Consider the following 22,808-nt stretch of genomic DNA (forward strand, 5'->3'; position numbering starts at 1 on the left):
AGATTAAATAATTAAGTAAATACTTAACTGGGACATTGTTTTGATAATATTACAAAATAAAACCGCCAAAACAGGAGAGCCACAAAATTTACTTTGGTTTATGTCGAGTCTTCAAGGTACATTCCGCAAACTTTTTTTTTTCTTTTTGTGAATTACCTCAAATGCTTTTTGAGCTTGCTTTTATTTCACTTTTCAACGCTTTGATAGTAATTAAGTAATTTTAAACAAACTGGCTAATGATGTTTCAGATTTTATTGGTTCCCTAAACAGTTAAATAATTTTGATAATTTGAAAAAAAAAATGCGTATTTTATTCAAAATTTTTGCTTGTTTGCGAAAAATAGAATTTTACTCAGAAATTAACAAAGATATGATCATAGTCATATTGAGCTTTTATGAAGCCCTTGTTTTGTTGCGACGATTGCCACTTTTTTCAGTGTTTTATTTCAAATAGTTCGCGAGTTATGAGTGTTTTAGCAAACGGCTCCCCCCACTGTTTTCCCCCCTCCCCCGGGGTTGTCGACTACCCAGGGGGGCGACGACATGTGGTTTCATAATCACTATAGTGCCTGTGACGTTAATCAGAAATCATTTTGCGTCAGGTCTTCCATGCATGCTCAAAACCCCCTTTCGATCCTGAACTATACTGCAAATAGTGTTCGAGCATGCTACTGTCATTTTGTTTTTCAACGCGTTAACAGTACTTAAATAGTTTTAACAAACTGAATAATGATATTTAAGACTTTATTTGAAAAAAAAATAAAAAATTTTTGATTTGGAATTTCTTTTGGTCAAAAAAAGTTTGTTTTGCGCCTTTTATTCAAAAATTTTGCTTGTTTGCAAAAAATGGAATTTCACTCAGAAACCAACAAAGATAGGTCCATAATTATATTTAGCTTTTATGAAGCCCTTGTTTTGTGGCGTCGATTGCCACTTTTTTCAGTGTTTTATCTCAAATAGTTCGCGAGTTATGAGTATTTTAGTAAACGACTCCCCCACTGCTTTCCCCCCTCCCTCGGGGTTGTCGACCACCCAGGGGGGCGACGACATGTGGTTTCATAATCACTATCGTGCCTGTAACAATAATCAGAAATAATATTGCGTCAGCCTTTCCATGTATGCTCAACCCCCTTCAGATCCCGGTCTAAAAGTAGAAAAAAGAGTTAGTTGCAAGAATAACTTTTCTCCTCCAGTCAATAATAAATCTAACATATTTTCCCAATACCGCATTGCGTGTTGACAAACCATACACGCGAAATTACATACACACAGTTACATTGTGGTTATTAACCTAACCACAATGCAACTGTCAAACACTGGCGCTTCGGAGAAATTCTTTTACTGACAATTATTAATGTGTCAACTAGTCTGAATGGCGATTCGCGAAAACCAACTCCAGGTTTTTAATTCAAAATTCATTTACGCTGTCAGAACAGAACAATAATGGTCTAATGATGATAAAAATATGCGATTAGAAATAGCCGAATTAATTTTTTTCTTTCTTTTTGTTTTAACTATACTATACTATGACAAAATGTTTAGATATTTCGTTTGTCTTCTGTTACTAGCTCAAGAGCTTCAACTGGTTGCAATCTGATAGGATAACGAGCTGATGTGTGCATCACATGATTTCTTTTTACGCCAATATACAGATTACTATGTACACGTGTTTCGGAGTTTCAAGCAACCCCTTTTTCAATATAAAATTGTGAGCTTTTGGATGCAAAGACGTCTGGTAAAAACTGGATTTCTTATGCACTTTTGCTTGAAACTCCGAAAAATGTGCATGAAGCAAGCTGTATATTTTTGTGCTGCAAAACGTTGGTTATTTCAAACGTATTTTTATTTTGATTTTGTCTGCTTTAAGAATGTCCTTTTTTAAAAATTAACACAACTTTTTTAACAGCACCTTTTATGTAATATTACAATTAAGCACGTTTTTTCTAAACATTTTATTCTTATTTTTTTATGATTACTTCATGTACTTCGGTCTAACTTCTGAAGTATTAAGATTTTTAGTGTTCTCTTTATATACCATTTCGCATGAGTGCAAAATCTGAAAAAATATACTGAAAGTATGCAAACTTATAATTTTAAGGTACGTAGAGTAATCAGCTACAGAGCAAAGAAATCATCCTCAGGTACCCGCCTCAAAAAAAGAGAAGAAGAATGTTTATAAAAACGAAAAAAGTAGTAAAACATAATGTTTCAAAACTTGCCTGCAATCCTTTACTGTAAAAACTTTAATTGGTCAAAAACAGTTCATTTTCTTTTATTTGTTTTCTATTTTTGTTTCTTGCTGTTTCTTAATTTTTTTTCCTCAGTTTATCCTTTTCAGAAATTTTTGATTTCATTCAAAATGTTTTGAAATTCCACGCGTAATTTTGTTTGTGATATTTACTACAAAATCTACGTTTCATTTTACGAAAAATGTTAATTCCTTCTTTGACTTTTCGACTGTAACTCCCCCTCCCCCCAACCCATTTTTTTTTTTTTTTTGTGCAACAATAGTTGTACGCATTATAGCCATGAAGAACCCTAACAGTCCAACCAACCAAACAGGGAAAACCTCTACCAGGGAAATCCAAGATCGCATCCCAACAATCATTTCGCCAACTGCATTGTCGATTTTGAAACAACTACTAAATTTCAAATAGTTGCAAGTGGAAAGTACTTGCAACTATTTGCAATTTAGTAGCTTTTGCACTGCTCTTTTTGCATAAGGTTAAAAAAATTTAGTATGAATAAAAAATCAGAAAAGATAGTTTGCAATTTACGCAAAACTATAATGTAAAAGCAAGGAATAATCACCTGACAGCAACCCTTCACTGAGAAATCTTAATTAGTCACAACATATTTTATTAGTTTTCTTTTTTTCTTTTTTTTTCTTTTTCTTTTTTTTTCTTTTTTTCTTTTTTTTTCTTTTTTCTTTTTTTTTTTTTGCAACAGCATTTGCTTTATTTTCCATATCTCGCACGATCCGTCTATCAGGTTTTATGTCCAAAGACCTTTGTAGCCTTTGTAGAACAAAAAGTAAAAACAATCTTGAAATATGAATTATTTAGAGGCACATTTTTGTGTTAAGTTTTTTATCCATAGGTTATTACGGGCAAATCAATTTCAATAGATAAAGTATAGTTGGGGCTAACCTAATCTGGCAGCGTCGCAATGTTGTGATTAGGACCTGAATACCTTCACAGTGCTGCCAGGTTAGGTTTGCTCCAACTACAGTTAGATAGTAAGAGCAAAAGGCCGACTTGGTTAGAATATTAATCATCCATAAATGAGTTGTATATAAGATATAATTTTTTTTTTTTTTTTAATCTAAAGACTTTTTGTAAGCTTGGTTCGCACTAAAAAGTATGAAATAAAATAAGTATGTGCATATGGTTTCTTGATAACAACATTCTAAAATTGAAATTAATCTGAATATGTTTAAATTTATGTTAGTTGTGAAGCAGACTATAAAATTTAATCTTAAAATTGAGACAAGAAAATATATGTGATATAATAAAAGCTATTTGTACAAAGCTGTATACTGTCTATGTCTATTTCATGCCTGAAATTTTTAATTTAAACTTCATTGACTGCTCATTAACCCAAGTACAATAAATAAGAACTAATCTGAATATAACGATAGATTAAATGCAATTTTTGAGCGTTGTAATGAAGAAATCATATGCTTATTTTATTTCATACCATATTCATTTCATTTCTAGTGCAAACATTTTTGATATATTTTATAGGTTTTTTTTTTTTTTTTGCTTTGAAATTTATTTGTGGTGAAATTTTTTGAAATTTAAAACACATTTACTTGTTAATTATCTTTATTAAAACAAAACAGTATTCACTTTCGTTTTGATATAAATGTATTGCGCAAGAAGAGAGATTTCCTCTAATATTTATCAGTCAATCTGCTCTAAATATAGCAAGTTGTGTATGCTCGAATTTCAAAATAATTTTTTACAAGTATATAGTGAGAATTTTTTTTAACGCTTTAAAAAAAAAAAAAATGTATAGTTAAAAAAGTTTCAAGTGTCCAAAACCCATTTAAGGGGCCGTCTACAAATGATGTCACGCTTTGAGAGGGGAAGGGACATCATGAAAATGTGTCAGTTTGTTACAAGGCGAAGGGAGGGTGTAACAAGAAGAGTGACATCATATTTTTTAAAAGAAAAATCTGCTTATGAAAAACAGCGTGACCAGTGACATGGGGAGGAGGGGGGGGGGAGGTGAAGTGTGACACTTTGTGAAAGGGGAGGGGTATAAATTTGTTAAAAAAGAGTGTGACATCATTTATGGTTAGCCACAAATCTATGTTTGCTTAAGTTCAGCCTTTAAATTAGTTTGTTAGCTTTATTGACAAATTTAACTTTGTAATTAATAATATTATAATATTTCATTGTTTTTGCAACAATTTAAAAGGAAACCAGCATATCTTGAGGACATAGAAAGTAACTTAAGAAATAGTCATTTAAAAAAAGCTTGTATTTATTTTTCAGGCCATTATTCTGCATACAATTATTGGCTCAAATTGCATATATTTAGAATTTTTATCTTGTTTTTATATAGCCTAAAACAGCCGTAGGCAACCCGTCGATAGTGATCGACCGGTCGATGTCGAGCCCGTTTTCAGTCGATCCTTACAACATTCTGGAGCATTTTCTCTCCTCTCTCTCTCTCTCTTTTCAGAGTTTTATAAAAAACATTATTTTCTACAGAAGAATTTGACAGAACTTTTGAAACAAAAGTTATTCAAAACATTTCCAGAACTTTTTATTGTCGCTGGAAGCTAGAAGTGACCAACTTTTTATATTTAAGAGAAATATTTATTTCTTACTTTTGCTATTGAAAAATATCCACAAAAGAAAAAACGAATTTACAGATAAAATTTGTTTCGAATGCTGTAAACATTTTTTCAGTAAGAAAACACTGTTTTGAACAACATTTTACCAATGTTACAGAGAAGGGAGGGATTTATTGGACAGCCCATAAAATAGTGTTGTTTATTATTTTTTTGTTCAACTTAATGTATTGCCTAATAAGGTTTAAAACAAGTGTATTACAATGTCAACATTTATATTAAACGCAGTGTTTTTTATCTTTCACATTTCAAAGTCATAAATGATTTCGGCAGAAAATAGGGAAAAACTTTCTTAGTATCTAATCGAATTTCGTTATCTTTAGAACAAATTTGTCCATTTTCAGCCGAATGATAAGCATTTCAGAGTTCTGTAAAATGCCCAAATTTAAACTCAAAGGGTAATTATCACCGAAATAAGCACAAGGCTTCTTTATAAGGACTTCTCCATGCGGTATACTTCCCGAAATGGAATGATACATTCCAACATCACTTTGTGGTTTTATCTTGCCGAGTGGAATCTAATCTTTCTGTGTTCCGACTAATCACGTGTTTCAAGAGGCGGACAAGTAGATTTACAGACGATTCTGACGACTTTTACATTAATGCCAGTTCTGCTTATGAATAAACATTTTGTTTTTGATGAAGAGCGAAGACCAATATCTTGGTTCGAGTATGAAAGTGTCTAATTGTATTCGAAAAAAAAAAACATTATTATGTTTGTTTTTAAATTTGTATTATACGGTCTGACATTAAATCATGCATAGAAATTTTAAACGCCTCGGTACTTTCATAGGCACGTCACGGAGCATTTTTAATATTGACGATTATTTTTCATCTTACTTACTGTCACCATGTTTGGTCAAAGTTACATAGTAATTATTTGGCGGTACCGTACATTATTTTGTCTCTATAAAAGACTTTTAAACGAAACAAGACTTAAAGTTCCATGAAATGGAAAACTAAACGCGCTAAATAATTATACCAAGTCATCAAAGTAAAATTATAGAAAAAAAAAAAAGTTTTTAAATGATATGAGAATTTCCAATAACAGGGTTCGTACGCTCCTTCAAAACTCCTCCAATTCTCCTTCATTTAGGGAAAATTTTTGAAGGGCCCTTCAAACTCCATCATTTTGGTTTTAAATAATTCAAAACTCCTTCTTTTTTTAGTTCATGACTATATAATCTTCCTCTATGACAGTAACTTAAAATCCTTCGATCGACAACTTAACTTCGTCACAAGGGCGATGGTATAAGCGCTATTTTAATGTAGTAATTTCGTATATTTATTATTTTTTTTATATAGATGTGATTTACAAATTGATCATAGAAGTCATAGAAGTTGAAGGTGAAAATATTATTAGATGACTAACACATTTCATAACTGAAGTATAACATGCTTAAATAGTGCTGTTTTTTCAAGTTTTATGATTATTGCTTTTCCCTCCACCACACTCTCAGCAGCAAATGTCAGTTTATCTAGTTATTATTTAAATATTTAAACATATATAAGTAGCTATAATATATTAAATGATTGTTAAAAAAAAACAATTGTTTAGTAAATCACAGTTATGATATTGTACAAAGGGTCATTCACAAGGGATGTCATCCCTTGAGGGGGAGACGGGTTCATGAAATTGTGACAAGCTCTAGAGATTGTTTCCCCTGATATATCTGGGACTGTTTCACCTTTATTAGGGCTTTTTCGCTTCTGTGATTGATAAACTACTTCCAACTCTGTTATGTGGCTATTCCAGACTGATGATCCCTAACAAAGGTGAAACTTCTGTCTGTGGATGCCATAACGAGCAGCTTGGTATTTGCTTGTCAGTTGTTATTAGTTAAGGGCTTGAAAAAAATTGCTGCTATCGTATTACATACTATTTGAAAAACTATTTTAATGTTTCATGAAAAATAAATTTTGATCGTTTTTTTTCAACTTAATTCGAAGAAGTCCTCTCTTATTTTTGCCCGAATTGCTAGGATTGCGCAGATACGAAGCATATTCGGCAACGAGTTTGAGTACTTCCAAACCTGTTTGCGCATTTTTATTCTAGGGATGCTCGGAACACTCCATGCGAGTAGTGGAGTTTTAAGAAACGGAATGCAAATTTTAGGCAGTGTTCTTCCAAATCCTTTAAGTAAACAAATACAGTAAAGCTTTTTTTTTCACTGTATTTTCGTTATTTTCTCTTATGATACTTCATTCTCTTGAATTCAAAGGACAATTTTAGCTGTGTACAGTAGGGTGGGCCGAAAAAAGAAAAATTTCGAGTAACAACTTCTAATAGCAAAAAAAAAAAAAAAATGTTGTGTATTGCCATCCCAAATATAGAAAAATAATAATAAAAATAATATTTATGTCTTTAGATCTCGCAATGGCAGCAAAGTTTGAAAAAAAAAGGTAAAAAATGGTCAATTTCCAAACATTTTTAAAAAAATTAAATGTTAAATTTTTTTTGTTCTGATACGGTTTAAATACTTTTTTTTTAAGAGTCTTTCCACGTATCTTTGAAAACATTTACATTCCTTTACAATTTTTAGTTTGCACATAAGCCGCAAATTTAACGTGATATTAACCAAAAATGAACATTTTTAGCTTATTTTCCATACTGCAGTATTATGAACATGTATCAGTGTAATGGAAGCAACTCTCTTAACAGTGGAGGTATATGGTGAAACATTTTGGACCTCACGTATAACCACTAATCGCAATAAATCAGTCTTTAAATTTCAAGAAATTACGATCTCCAGTGGGATCTCCGCTCTGTATCACGGTTAAAAAGTCATAAGGGCAGGCGATTAAGTACTTTAAATGCATCTGAAACTTACCTATTTCCCATATACAGTGGCTCCCATAAGTGTTCGTATACCTTGAAATTTTGAAGTAAAACCAAAATAACGCAAAACTGAATTCGAATATGAAGTCCAATTTTTTTGAACATCATTCCTATGTTATTCTGAATGAAACCCAGTAGTTTTTTTTTTTTTTCAAAATATTGCCACATTTTATTTTTGAAATTTGTCAAAAAACGAAGAGACAGAGAAAAGATACGCCACAAAAATCATCGTACACTGAAATATTTTCGAATAAATTCATAATTAACATTATCATATGTGGGTTTTTTTATTATTTTTTCATTGTAATGATACTATAAAGTCATTTGCCTTTCATTTTTTGTGTATTTATTCCCTAATATTCTGCTTATTATTTTAAAATGGCAGGTATGCGTAGAAAACAACAAACACGATTCGAAATTTGATTTTTTTTCCCTCACAGTAGCCTTAAATTGGTTTGAAATGTCTCTAAATTGGTTAATTTATACCGTTCTATAGTGAAGTGCTTGATAAAATGCTTTAAAGACAAGAATCGGATCGAAAACAAGGTAAGAAAAGGTCAACTGGCAAAGTTAACAAAGCGTGATCGGAGAATTACAGCTAAAAAAAACATGAAAAATACACATTTCAGAACTGAAAAAGTTTCTGCAGAATTGAATGAAACATTTTACGTTTAATTTTTACCTAAAATTATTCGCCAAGGTTTCTGATTAGCTGGATTACATGGGACCTCTTCTCGCAGAAATTTTCTTGTTCGTGCGAAAAACAGTAAGCTTGCGCTTTCCGTCGTAAAATCAATGATAAATAAGCTCAAAACGTTTTGGAACAACGTCTTACTTATAGATGAAAATACATTCAACATTTTGGGTTGAATTGTTGTATAATTGTAAATGGAAGAAAAAAAATGAGGAATTAAATCTTAAGAACTTAGTTGGATCAGTTAATCAGGACGGTGAAGGTGTTCTTGTGTGAGGGTGCATCTCGGCATCAGGACTTGGAAATTTGGAAATTTTCGGTGAAATAATGAATTATGCTGTTCATTTAAATATTTTAAAAAACAATTTTAAATTATTAGCCCAAAATTTGGTAATCGGAAACAACTTTGTTTTTTATCAAGATAACGATAAGAAGCACACGTTCGCGTTTTTTGCCTCAAAATTTGTCCTTAAGCTTAGAAATATGTCCCCAGTCGCCAGATTTAAACTTAATGGAACATATTTGGGGATATCTGGTGGCTAGATTTCGAAAATACACCATTGAAACGAAAAGCGAACTAGAAACAGTAAGACTAGTAGTGCGACTGGACACTTACTCAGAAATTGCACAAAAAAAGAAAGAAAAAATAATGAAATCTATTCCCAGACGCTTAAAAGCAGTTGTTGTTACTGCATGGTATTCTACTAAATAATAACTTAGTAAAACGTTAAATTATTTACTAATTTTTTGACATTTTTTCAAAGTGTACGAAGACTTTTGTGAGATAAAATTTGCGGCACTTTTTGGTTTTTGATTTTTAAAAAATTAAGTTTTAATATTTTATTACAAATTTTCATGTAGTTTTGTTAAAAATAGATCATAGATCTTATAATAAAATACCTATTCCGAAATATTAATTCTAACCAATGGATCGAGGCCTATTTCATTGAAAGTCGTAGGTGTACGAACACTTTTGGGAGCCACTGTTGCATGCTTAAGGTTGGGTTCACACAAAAATGTATTTCTTCTTGCTGCTGGAAGGGAGACTAAAAAACACTATTTAGGAGCAAGTTTTGAGTTAAATTTACGAATTAGAAAATTTTGAATCATTTAACTTTTTAGGTTTTAGATTACATTTCAAAACGCGTTGAAATACATTTCCTTCGATTTGAAGCTGCGGATAAGGGGAACAAAATGTGCAACAAGCTTTTGTAGAATATATAAACAAAAGAATTATCTATTATACAATTGCAAGTACAAAGAAGACTTTTTTTTTTTTTTTTTTAATTTCATGGCCAGCAAATGTTAAAAAAAAAAAAAGAAAAGAAAAGAAACTGACGCGGATAGTGTGACCAAAATGTGCACGCCTACTTCTTTCTCTATAACGCAGTTCAATTGACGGTTTTTATGTAGTTCGTTTCATAAGTTTGCGTCCACTTATTTCCATTTTTAATGCTTTATGTAACTTAAAATAATAACTGTAACTATCTAGGGCAACTAATATTCAGTGGAACCATTCCTATCCCTCATGACGACTGTGCCTGTGTAGATTAAAATTTGTACTTATTTTTGAAATAAAATACAAATCTAGACAAATTTTAAATCGTTGCAAGACATCAATATTACTAACAGTCATTTTTACCGACGAAAATAAAAATTTGACATAAATATAAGAGAATAAAATGTAGCTGATGTACGTCTTTTTAGGCAAGTTACACCTATTCAATTTTACTCCATGACATGCCCCTAAATCGCCATAGAAAGGGCAAGCAGACACATTTTGTAAAGTTATTTACACTAAGCGAACGTTTTCTACGGAATGTGCTTGCAAACCTGAACAGTTACAAAATTTTATAAAATTAGTCTACCTAACACCTAACACGTGCTACCTTGATAGTAAAATTACCGCCAGAAGATCCGTGAAACGGAATGTTAACGTCTATTAATAACAATGACTGAATTCCTTATTTTCTGTACGGTGGACTGACTATCTGTTTAGCTTTTGGGCCATTGAGGATGATTTTCAATTAATCTGAAAATATTGTAACAGTGTCCAATAAGCATATCACGCATATATTTGTGCATGATAAAAGCCATTGAATTTTACTCACGACTCTTTCTAGGAAGACATTCCATGATTTTTTTCTGGAATGAAATGCATGTGAAAAGTAGTCCACCTCTGACAAGTTGAGCTCACTGTCCGACTGATTAAACGATTTCATTTGTTGAAATAGGGGTGAGAAAGACCGCCTTAGGAACTTGCGGATTTAGTTTGCAGTGTTATTACCCATTTGGCGAACAATGTAATTCAGTTAAGAAGTAGCTAGCGGTACAGGACTTTCTCGCCAATAAAAGGGTTGCAATGGTAGCCCAACTCTGCGCCTAATAATGGGGGTGTTTTCTTCAGTCAAAAGTACTACTTTTAGTCACAGAAATTAATAGAATAAGCAAAAAAAAAAAAAAAAACATGGACCCAGTAAATACTTTCATTTTCCCAACAGTTGTTTTTTAATTATTTTTTTAAAATGTCCAATTTTTCAAACAAGGCGTGGTCTTTATGACGTCACAAATGATGCTCTTTGGCGCATCTTTCTACCGCGTTTCCACGTTGTGATTATCAAGAAGCGAATTAAACTTGCTCTCTACGCATGCTATCAACCATATCGTTGCCAATGCACGTGGGTAAAGATGCGAATTAAATATTGTGCTCTTCTGAATGGCAACAGTGAATGGCATTTCATCATTTGTGATGTCATCGGTAGAAGCTTTAAACAATGAAAGCGCACCGATTAAAGTAATTTTTTAAAAATATTAAACTTTTGGTCAAATTATTTAAAAAATGGTCAGAACCTATATTTTTAAGCATGCTCTTTCAGAAAAAAAAAAAACTTTTAAAGTTTTGGAAACGACCCTATTCCTTTTCTTATTGATTGTTCTCCCTTGCAAGAAATGCATTTGCTCAAAGCTATAAATGAACTTCTCAGAGGTGGACAGTAGTATAGCATGCTTTGATGTCTTGGGGTAAACAAAAACTTATAAGGCAGCACAAAGCTTTTCGTATTCGAAGCATCACGTAAAAGGTTGTCCCACAAGATGTGCAAAAGACAATCATTTGTTTTTGCATCAAGACATTGGATAAACCGCCCGTCTTGGTTCAACCGCAGACAGCACGCCAGTGAACACGACAGAACCCGGACAACATGCCTCATGCTTTTTCGTTTTTACTTGATGCAATTTTTTCTGCAAATCCTCAATTTTCTGTGCTATTTACAGTCTTTTGAAGATTTGAACCTAGAGAGTGGTTTGAATGCAATTTTGTACTCTCACTTACATAGAATTCATCCATTTAATTATCTAAAAGATACGTTTCTTTGAGAAGCACCCGGGCAACGCCGAGTAATAAACTAGTCCTATTATAAAAAATAAGACCTTGATGGCCTGATCGGTAAGGCGTTGGACTCGTAACTTTGGGATGACAGGTTCGATGCCACTCTATCGAAGAACCTCCGTGTCCGTTAATAGTGACTGGATCACGTAAAATACGTTCGTGGTCACAACGTCCTTCAAGTTCCCATTTCAAATCAATACCTCTGGGGGGTGCTGGATCGGAAGTTGCTCGGCTCCTGGTGTGAATCAAAACATAAGAGTTGTCTCCAGAGCTCCATCTAAGCGGTTAAATCAAGCGGTAATGATAAGTCCGGGGGAACCCTGGAGTGTAATGTAAAGTAATAATCATAATAAAATGTCATGATCCCAGTGGCATCACAAAACTGGCTAAAAGATGGCTTTAAGATGTAGAACATGCTGACTTGTAATTCGAATGCTAGGTTTCTGCTGTTAACAATGCATTACTAAAGAAATGAGTAATTTATTGCATAACTAATGACTCACCTAGTGGTTTTTAGGGAAAATTATGAAAAAGAATTCTTTGAAAAAATATTATGACATCACGCCTACCCTATTTTCAAGGAATGGAAACAAAGAACTTTTTCATATGAAACTTTTCCACGGAAATTCCTGAGCCTTAAATGACGCGAACACACTCTTTTCCACTAAACACTATAATTTTACTAAGAGCCTCATTTAATCTCGTTTACAAAATGTGATGGTAGCGTAATGATATCGCCAGCTGTCTTTTCGCAAGCTTGAAATGATGGCCGAAACTGCAAAGCGCCGAAGCAGAACTTCAAAATAACAATCATCAAATGAATGCACACTATAAGCTTGAGAACTACAACACTATCCATAAAAAAACTAATGTAATGCCGGAAAGAACTTTTACCCAAGAGATTTTAAGCAAAATTCATCCTTGCCGTTTTGAAATGAAATTCTTTTGGAGAAATTCGATGTTAACCCAGTCTAATTCATTTTGCCATTTTGTTTTAGCACACTTTCATTTATTCTACAATGATAATTGCCATAATCAAGTTCCAAGGGCGTGTCGTAGCCCCCTTACAGACTAGGCGAACGATCACCCATTCTGCCCTGCTGATGGTTTCGTGAATCAAGTGTTTGTTCCCATGGTTACAAGTTTTGCCCTCTTTTCATTACTTTTTTTTTGTTCATGATGTCACACATAAAAACTATGCGAAACGTTTTTTGAATTCCAGTTTAGTAGTTAAAGTCGTTTAGTTTGCTAGAAAGCAGACGATTTTTTGCCTCGCAGGCTATGACAATTCGCTCGAAAATGTTTTCATCTAAACGTAGTAGAAGACGTCATTTCTAAAGTAAGTTCTAAAGCATACTATATTTTCTCTCTTTCAAATTTATGCAAATTGATGAATATTAATTCGCAACATTTAGAACTCGAATACACTACCTTGCGGTGATTAACAATACTAAAGAAAAAGGTAAAACATTCCATTTCACGTGTTTTCTTTGGGGTAAATTACAAGCTTCAAACAGTTTATGGTGTAATGTAATTTCAGAAGAATAGAAAAGAAAGCTTTTCACAAACACGATGAAAATTACTGTCATTCACAAAGCGTCAAAGCAAGTTATAAGTTACGGCATTTGCTTGTTTTACCTTTTTCATCCGCCATTACAAAGTGGCTGCAACGCCCCCTATTGTTTATTGGAGTTGCGAATTACAACACGAATTAGTTACATGTTATAAATTTATATTGAAAAGTTTTTAAAATGTGTGTGGTGGAATCATCCGAGGAAAATAATTGTTTTATTTACATTATTACTGAAAATCATCCGTCATGATAGTTAAAACGGTGCAGAGTTACTAAAAGAATTGGATTTTTTTTCCGATGTAATTAATCTGAAAAATTGATGATTAACTCCTTATTGCACTTTAATGTTCACTTAAATAATTTCATGATAAAGTTTAAAATCTTCTGTACTAATTAAAATTTAAAGACAATGCGATTTAAAACATTTTAAATTAAAAAAAACTAGTCGACCCGTGCGGAACTCCGCACTGAGCTTCGAATCGTTTCATAAGGCATTTCGCTCTTTAAAAATTTCAAAGGAAGAACATTATGAAGAAGAACCGAAAAAAAGTAAGCGCAGAAGAAAAGGCATGTAATTTAAAGACATCAGTAACAAAACCTCGTTAAATACAACGTTGTGATAATTTGATCATCGCTCACCCTTTGGTCGTACATATTTTCAATGCAAACATAAATATCTTTAAAAGTGGCTGAGTAATGACTCGTGAAAAAGCAATAATTGTGCATGTGAAAAAAACAGGTTGTGGAAAATACAGTCCTGCCCATGTGAGCATCTGACAGGAAAAAAAGAAACATAAAGAGATATTTATTGGCACGGATTCGAATTGGCGCAATTCTGATTAACAGTTCGACACCCCAACAAACCTAGCAATTGCGCCTTCCTTTTCGAAAGCTATTCATTGAAGGAATGCGTAGTAAGAAACAGCAAAAAAGCTTTTTGCCAAAAAAAAAAAAAAAAATAATAATAATAATAATAAGATCATGCTTCTATATTTTGTCATTAACCAGCATGATACGATTTAAAATTATTCGTAAAGCGTGGAATTTGATTAAAGAATGACGAATATCTCACGTAGCGATAGAAATAAACATTCTAGAGAAGTAATAAATTACATTGAAAATAAGTGTTTTTATCTTTGAATATTGAACTATTTCACATAGAAGGTTGCTTTAACCGTTACGGCTTAAATGAATGCACATGTTTCTCTTTTAATCGAACACTTAAAATTCAAAACCGAAACCAGTTGAACTGAGTCCGTTTTTAAAGTGTAATTTTTCGAACGTAGACAAAATGTATTTTTTGGGCGAAACTCGGAGTTTTAATTTGGCGTAGAATTTTTTTCATTTGTATAAAAGGTCGAACACTGCTATTAGAAAAATCTACATTTCAGCGTACAAAGAAAATGTTTTTCTGCACAAAAAGGATTCCCTTGAGGTAAATCTAATACTTTTTTATGCTTACATTATGTTTAGTGGTCTGGACGGAGTCAAAGTTTTAAAAAAGGAAGAACACCCTTCGATTAACAGTCAACTTATCCGAATGATAACTGTAGCCTGCATAAAGGAATCGAAACACCGAGTAGCATTCCCACTGCATTTATTTTATTACGTGTGTATGTTATGAGTACATGTAATGCGTAATACTAATATAAATTTGATATTATGTCGGACAGCCCAAGCTTGCCCGAAGTTCAGAGCCGAACGCTCTACCGAAAAAAACTTATCAATTTAACCGAACAACTAAGTCCAGTGCTTTTAAGCTTTATTAAAATATAAACACACACACACACACACAGGCCTTTTTTTTTGCCGAAAGCGACGTAAAAAATTGGAAAACTGCATTAGAACTTTGCTTTAAAAAAATGCATAAGAACTACAGGCTGCATCAAGGTTTGAAACAGCAAGGGGCGTTTTCGAAAACTTGATTTTTCGACCGTAAGTCTATTTTTCGTCGTTAGCCAGCCTGATAAATTTTAAAATGAGAGGGGAATAATATATAAGGTAAGATATTGAAGAGAAATGTTTTTGTTTTTGAAAATTTTTACAATTTGTTACCGCAGGCTGCTTGAACCGTTATGACTTAGATGGCAGCACGTGTTCATCATTTAACAGCACGATTAAAATACAAAATAAATTGAACTATGCTCTTTTTTAAGAGTAGCTTTTCAAATGTAGTAAAAATGTGATAAGCTTTTTTTTTTTGAAAAAAAAAAGAAAAAATATGTATTTTACCCATCAAATTGGGGGTAGTAATTTTTTCATTCGACAAAGAATCAAAAACTCATTAGAAGAATGTATATTTCAATATACGATTTATTTTTTTTTTCTGATCAAAAAACAATTCTATTGTAGTCTGAAATCTTAAACCTGTGACTTATATTTTCACTTACATTATGCTTTAATTTTCTTACCAGAGCTAAAGCTTAAAAAAAATAAAATAAAAAAATGAACGTACAATTCAGAAGTACTTTAGCACAAATGCACATCAATTTTTCATAACAGCAATTGCGTTTCCTACTTATTTATTCTCTCATATTTGTTTTTCACTTATTAAGTATTCATGTAATGCACGATATTTCTCTAATTGTTTGATGCAGGTTGTCCGGACGTGGGCCCGAACACGCATTCTCTTGGTTACGAAGAGAACGCTCTGCCGATCAAGCTATTCAGCTCTGTCGGTCATAGTGCAAGTTAAAGTTATAAGTTTAACCGAAAGTCTCATTCTGATTCTTTAAAACAGGTTTTTCGGCTCAAAAAAATAATTTTTAGACCGTTGGTCTATTTTTCGTCAGTAGCCAGCACCATAAGCTTTAAAATAAGGTGTAAATCAAAGAAATCGATCAAGAATTGAGGAAAATCTGGCGTAGAAACCAAAAACAGGCTACAGAAATAATATATAAGGATAATAATGAGTAAAATTCTACTTATTTAGCTTAATGTTCACAAGCATTATTTAATCATTTATTTATATTATTTCTAATTCTTCTCTTGTGTTCTTGACTTCAGTTCTAGAGAAATTTTCGGTATTACAACTGTGTGTGTGTGTCAAGTTCTAATTGCTTCCAAACTTACTTTTTTTTATAACGGGGTCGTTTCCAAAATTTTAAAAGAATTTTTTTCTGAAAGAGCATGCTTAAAAACATAGGATCTGACCATTTTTAAATAATTTATTTAAGTTTAATATTTTTAAAAAAATAATTATATCGGTGCACTTTCATTGTTTACGCTTCTGCCGATGACATCACAAATGATGAAATGCCATTCAGTGTTGCCATTCACAGAGCAAAATATTTAATTCGCATCTTTACCCACGTGCATTGGCAACGATATGGTTGATAGCATGCGTAGAGAGCAAGTTTAATTCGCTTCTTGATAATCACAACGTGGAAACGCGGTAGAAAGATGCGCCAAAGAGCATCATTTGTGACGTCATCAAGACCACGCCTTGTTTGAAAAATCGGACATTTAAAAAAATTAATTAAAAATAACTGTTGGGAAAATGAAAGTATTTTCTGGGTCCATGTTTTTTTTTTTTTTTTTTTGCTTATTCTATCCATTTCAATGACTAAAAGTAGGGTCTGGTGGGGGAAAGTGGTCAATGGGGTAAAGTGGTCATACGTCAAATAAATGGCTATAGCTTGGAAATAAATGTTCGAATGAATGTAAAAATTTTACTTTAGAGTAAGGCAGTTAGAAACTACATTTTGAATACGAAATTTTACAACTGGCAAAATTTAATTCGGTAAAAAAATTTTTTTTGCGTGAATATGAAAATTTTTAAAATCTAAACACCTATTTTAACATTCTTGGGAAATTTTGTTTGTTAGAATTTGGAACAGATTGACTATACAGGAAGCTTCCTACATGTCTCAAGAACTCTTACTCATTAGCAGTTAGCTGAATCTATTTTAGATTTTTTTTAAGAACAATTTAAGTAAGATGGGGTAAAGTGGTCATAATATTAGGCTTAACGAATATTGTTCTTCTAATGTCACTTAATCTTTAGGTATAAGGAAGATACATATTAATTTTACTTAATATGTATTTTTTTACAGTAAACGGGGTTAAATATACGAGTATATGCGTATATATACGCATATATACTCGTGTAGACGTGTACATAGACGTATTCACATAAATGCGCCAATAAATACGTATTTGGGTATCTGTAAGTATTTTTAATCCATACAGCTATACATTCTACTATACACGTATATGCTCGCTTATACTCGTATATATAAGAACACTTATATACTCAGGTAGACACGCATATACGCATACGTACTCGAGTAGACACATACATACAAGCATGTGATATAAAGATATACAGTGTGAGTTTATATTCTTGAGCAAATTATTAAAAGGTGTTAGAGGAGGGAATAAAAAGCAAGAATCAATAAGGAAATATGGTCACAAACACAATGCTGACGCGCTACATGCACGCAAAGTGAGAAATTGATGGATGCAAAAAAAGTCACAAATATATATATATATATATATATATATATATATATATATATATATATATATATATATATATATATATATATATATATATATATATATATATATATATATATATAACACAAATACAATTTTACACAACATTTTATTACTTAAGAAAGTTTTAAAGCGATTGATGAAATTTGCGGCCTTCGGCTGTAATACAAGCGTCGCATTCACAGATCCCTCTCTGTTGCAATAACGAGACTTTTGAAAAACTTTCATCAGCCGCTGCGCCTTTGTTGCGATACGTGTATTAAAGCTACTACGGACCGTAACTTTCAACAACTGCTCTAAATATTTCTTAGAAACTAAAATGTTAGGTGAAATCATCTTTTTGCAACAAATTTGTGCCCTGCTTTGCATCCATCAGTTTCTGGCTTCGTGTGCATGTAGCGCGTCAGTGATTATAACGTCCTAATGATTCTTTGCTTCTTATCCTCCCCTCTCACACCCCTTTGATTTTGCCCAAGAGCTTAGATTCACTCTGTAGGCCAACATGTATATAAGCGTATATTCTCGTGTATACATACATGTACTGGTGTATACACGTAAATGTACGTCTATACGTCTATACAGGTATATAATCGTGTTTACACGTATACGTGCGTATGTACTCGTGCTTCCATATTATATATACGTGAGTAGACACGTACAAAGACGCACTGGATGTATCCACGAATTAACTCGTGTATACTCGTATATGTACGTATGTACACTTATATATGCGTATATACGTCTACTATACACATATATACTCAAGTATGCACGTATTTTCTCGAGATACAAGTGCATACGTGCATATGATGTTCGGTTATACGCGTATATACTCGTATATACACATGACACGTACATATACGTAACACGTATATACATGTGACACGTATGTACTCATGTAGACACGTATACACTCCTGTAGGTAATCACGTATACATGCTTATATACTCGTATATACACGTATATACTTGAGTAGGCACGTGCATGCATGTATCCGATGTATACGTGTATCTACTCATATAGGAATGTGTTTACTTGTGTATAACACGACAAGTATATATTCGTGTATACACGCATGTACTCGTGAATATACTTGTAACTATAAAAACAACTGAAATATACAAGTATTAGGGTTCTTTATAATGGTTTTGCATCTATTTTTAACTATGACCACTTTACCCCATGCTATGACCACTTTCCCCCACCCCATGGGGTAAAGTGGTCATAAAAACATAGGAAAAAGAAAGTTCTATAAAACTACTAAAATCAATACTTTTCTTCCTAAAATTCAATGTACCATGTTCTTTAATAATGCAATGTAAAATAACAACAAAAAAAGTTGAAGTGTTTAAAGAATTTGTTGCATTTATTATCCACCTAAGTTGGAAACCTACAATTTTATGACCACTTTACCCCACCAGACCCTATAACTTTTGACTGAAGGAAACCACCCATTCATCTTTTTTGCTGGTAATAGGGCATCGAAAAGACTTCTGAGAATGTTTGCATTTTTTTTTTCACTGTTTGAACTTTTTGTTGTTGTGAATGGATACTATTGTCGACGGTTGGGGAGGGGGGGGGGGCTCATGATCCCCATTACCCTCCCTTGTACCCGTTACTGAGAGGAGGCATAAAAGTTAGAAAACATTTAACATGTGATTAGGCGTTTAAAGCTTTACTGCGGACCAGGGGCGGACTGGGTTCCCCAAGAGGGTGCCAACCTCGACTCTGAAAGGGTGCACAGGTTTGAGGGTAAAAATAAACAAAAATGGAAGGTGTGTAGTTTCGAGGGGGCAAGGGAAGAAAAACATAGGTGCACTGATTTGAGAATGCGAAAAAAAAATGACACACACTGATTCGATGGGGCACCGTTGGGTCAGTCCGCCCCCGGATGCGCTTCTTTTAAAAATAGAAATTTGGAGCTACCTCCTTTTTGCAGCAAGCTCTTCATCTAGTTCTGTTATACCGTTACCGCCGAAAGATACTCGTTTCAAGGTTACCATTAAAACTATAAGTTTAATTTCATATCGCATTCGTACGGGCAGCTTTGTATTCTTCGCGTATTTCATTTTACGAACGCAAGAGTGATTCTGTACACGATGTGTAAATAAAGGTAACAAAATGATATTCGATGTTGACCGCGAAGCTTCTTCGCGCGAATTGGATTTTAGCAGACGACCAAGTATTGTTCAAGATGGGACTCCAACCAAGCGCGGATCCAGGGGGGGGGGGGAAGCCAGGAAACGTTATGTAGTTATGTAGTTGTTTATAGGAGGCCCCGACTTCAAAAGGTTATTAAAAATTAAGAGATCGTATATAATTAGTTAGATATTTAAAATAATTCATCGTATAGTAATTTAAATCAGTGTTTATTTTATAATTCGGTGTTTAGTTTAGTTGATTTTTGTACTGGAACTGTAAAATAAATTTCATTTCTTTGTTTGGGTAGGAAATAGAATGTAAATGTAATCAGTTATTTTTTGCTTTTTCGTTCCTGGGTATGTTTTGAAGGCGGTTTTTTTTATTTAAAAGTAATTTATATATTATATGAATTATGTTTTCAGTCATTATTTCAGTACCATTGGGACACGTTTCTTTTTAAGTGGGGGGCATATGTTTCATTGAATCTCCCTTCATACCCCTGGAAGTATTTTTTTTCCCAGGTATAATCGAACTAATAGCAGTGAAAGGCTTAATACGTGTAACAAATTGAACAGCTGAGAGTAATTCAAAGGCGACCATGTCTTGGCTGTAGATAGCTTTCTTTTCTCTTTTTTTTTTTTTTTTGAGTTGAACCTTTCAGTAATCCAATTAAAATGAAACTAATTGAACATGATTCGACACATAAAACAGAAAAGCTGCAACAGGCGGCGGGCGCAGTGACTTCTTAAATTTGCATTCCTGGTGGGACCGCATGTTTCCTCTAATAAACTAAAAAAAAAAAAAAAAAAATATCACGTGTCCTTTTTTTTAAATCTGCATTATCTTGAACTTGAGAAGGCGAATGACTGCCTCTTCCTGTACCAAACCATGCATACTAAATAGCATGAGAGCGTTGAAATCTATGCTTCTTTGCACGAAGTAAATTAGCTTTAGTAAGAAACTCGTCTAATGCACCAATAAAGATGACAAGCGAGGAATAATATCACTCATAAAGTTAAAGAACAATGAGGACTGAGCATTTTAGTGAAGTTTCAAATAAATCTTAAAAGAAATTTTATAATTAGAGAATTTGACAAAAAGTTATTTTTATCTCCACCGGGGGAGAACAGGAAGTTCATTTAGAACGAATTGAGCTTGTTTTGAGTAATGTGCAGGTACTTTTCATACCCTCATGTTCGATTTCACAAGATGATAGTGATAAAAATTCTTATTTATTCATTTCCTTTCATTGCTGATTTAGAGACAATGTTAAATAAATTTTCCAAGGAAATGACAAGCAATAAGGAGACAAGTAGTCACTTTCACTTTGGTGAGGTAAGAGAGGTTGCAAGTATCAGACGTTGAGTTTATAAAGTAAGAAAATAATTCTGAGAACCCTCATACATTTTTACTTTATTTGTAAATCTTCAAAAATTTTAACAAAAAGTTATCAAAAATTAGGAATTGGGGTTACGGAGGGTAAAATACCTGTACATCTAGAGAGAAAAAATGCAAATAATTTTTGGCAGATATTTTGGCTTACAGAGGATCTTCGCTGGTTGAAGATCTGGTTTCAAAAAATAATAGTTGAAGATCTGGGGCTGGCAGAACGCCTTGGTGTTGAAGATCTGGTTAGCAGAGAATCCTGATTGAAGGTCTGGCTTGCTGAGAGTCCCTGGTTGAAGATCTGGCTTGTGAAGAATGCTGGTTGAAGATCTGACTAGCAAAGAATCCTAGATCTGGCTCGCAGAAAGCCTTGATTGAAGATCTGGTTCGCAGAGAGTCAAAGTTGAAGATTAGTCTTGCAGATAGTTTTCCATTTGTAGCATACAACATAAAATGTGTGTCTACCTTTTCTGTGTTTACAGCTTATGATCTCAAATGACGATGAATGTAAAGTGTAAAAGCACTTTAGGTCTCCTCCTCCTACTATAGCGCTGTTCAGCCGTTCACTTCTGCTTGCATCACTTCCAGACATTATGTGACGAATATTGCTTATTTAAACGTTTTTTGTTGAGATATTTTAGGAGAAAAGTTCCGTTGAAAATGGAAGAATTAGCTTGCATAATCACGTTTACATCTATATCCTCCCCTAAAGCATCCTAAATGACTACTAGCATTCTAACTCTGACTCTGGAGTCGACACTTAGATAGACGAACAGGCGATGTTGTTGTGATGATGCATTGTTTGATCCCCACGAGTGGCTTGCTAGGATATTTCCAGGTTATCTTCTTTAAAATAACGCAAATGAGGGGTACAGCCATTCAGGGTATCTTAAGAGCCAGTCCTGATAATTTTGCGCCACTTCACATTTTTTATAATATAATAGGGTAGACCGTTACGCAGTGCACTTTTTCCAAAACGAGTTATAACCGGAGAGCCAACTTAAGGCCTCTATAGTGGAGGAGCCGACGCATCCGCCATTTTGGAGCAAACTTGATCCAATGCTTCGCAACGATAGCATTGCTAATGATGTTTACATTTCTTTACCATATGCTAAATTGAGTCAAATGGGTGGTTGTTCGGCTGTTAATTGTGCAAACAGCTCCACAAAAAAGGATTTCAGCTCTTCAGATTTCCAACAGTTGCAGAAAGAAAAAAGAAATGGATAATTAATAACTGACGAAAAGTAACTGGTAGCCTGGAAATGGAGCTCGCTTGTGCAAGGTTAACTCATCCCCCCCCCCCGTGATTTTACTATCATTACGATATAAATGCTCTATAATCTTTGTTAATGTGTTGCAGTGTTCTACGGAATGTCTTTTATTCTGTATTTCCCTGTTGTGCGATTAACACGCTTGCTCCCGC

General features: G+C 33.3%; 1 protein-coding gene across 2 annotated transcripts in view; it reads left to right on the plus strand.

The window, feature by feature from the left end:
• LOC129221469 (uncharacterized) overlaps positions 1-22,808 on the plus strand; it is an 82,592-nt gene that overhangs the window by 11,630 nt on the left and 48,154 nt on the right. The window contains exon 1 of one of the 2 annotated variants that reach the window (XM_054855949.1): positions 13,014-13,123. The exons of the other annotated variant lie outside the window; for it this stretch is intronic. The gene's annotated coding sequence lies outside the window, so the exon portion shown is untranslated. Of the gene's footprint in view, positions 1-13,013; positions 13,124-22,808 lie in introns of those variants that run through there. 2 annotated transcript variants of the gene reach the window in all.

The sequence above is a fragment of the Uloborus diversus genome, chromosome 4, assembly GCF_026930045.1.
Source record: "Uloborus diversus isolate 005 chromosome 4, Udiv.v.3.1, whole genome shotgun sequence".
NCBI lineage: Eukaryota > Metazoa > Arthropoda > Arachnida > Araneae > Uloboridae > Uloborus > Uloborus diversus.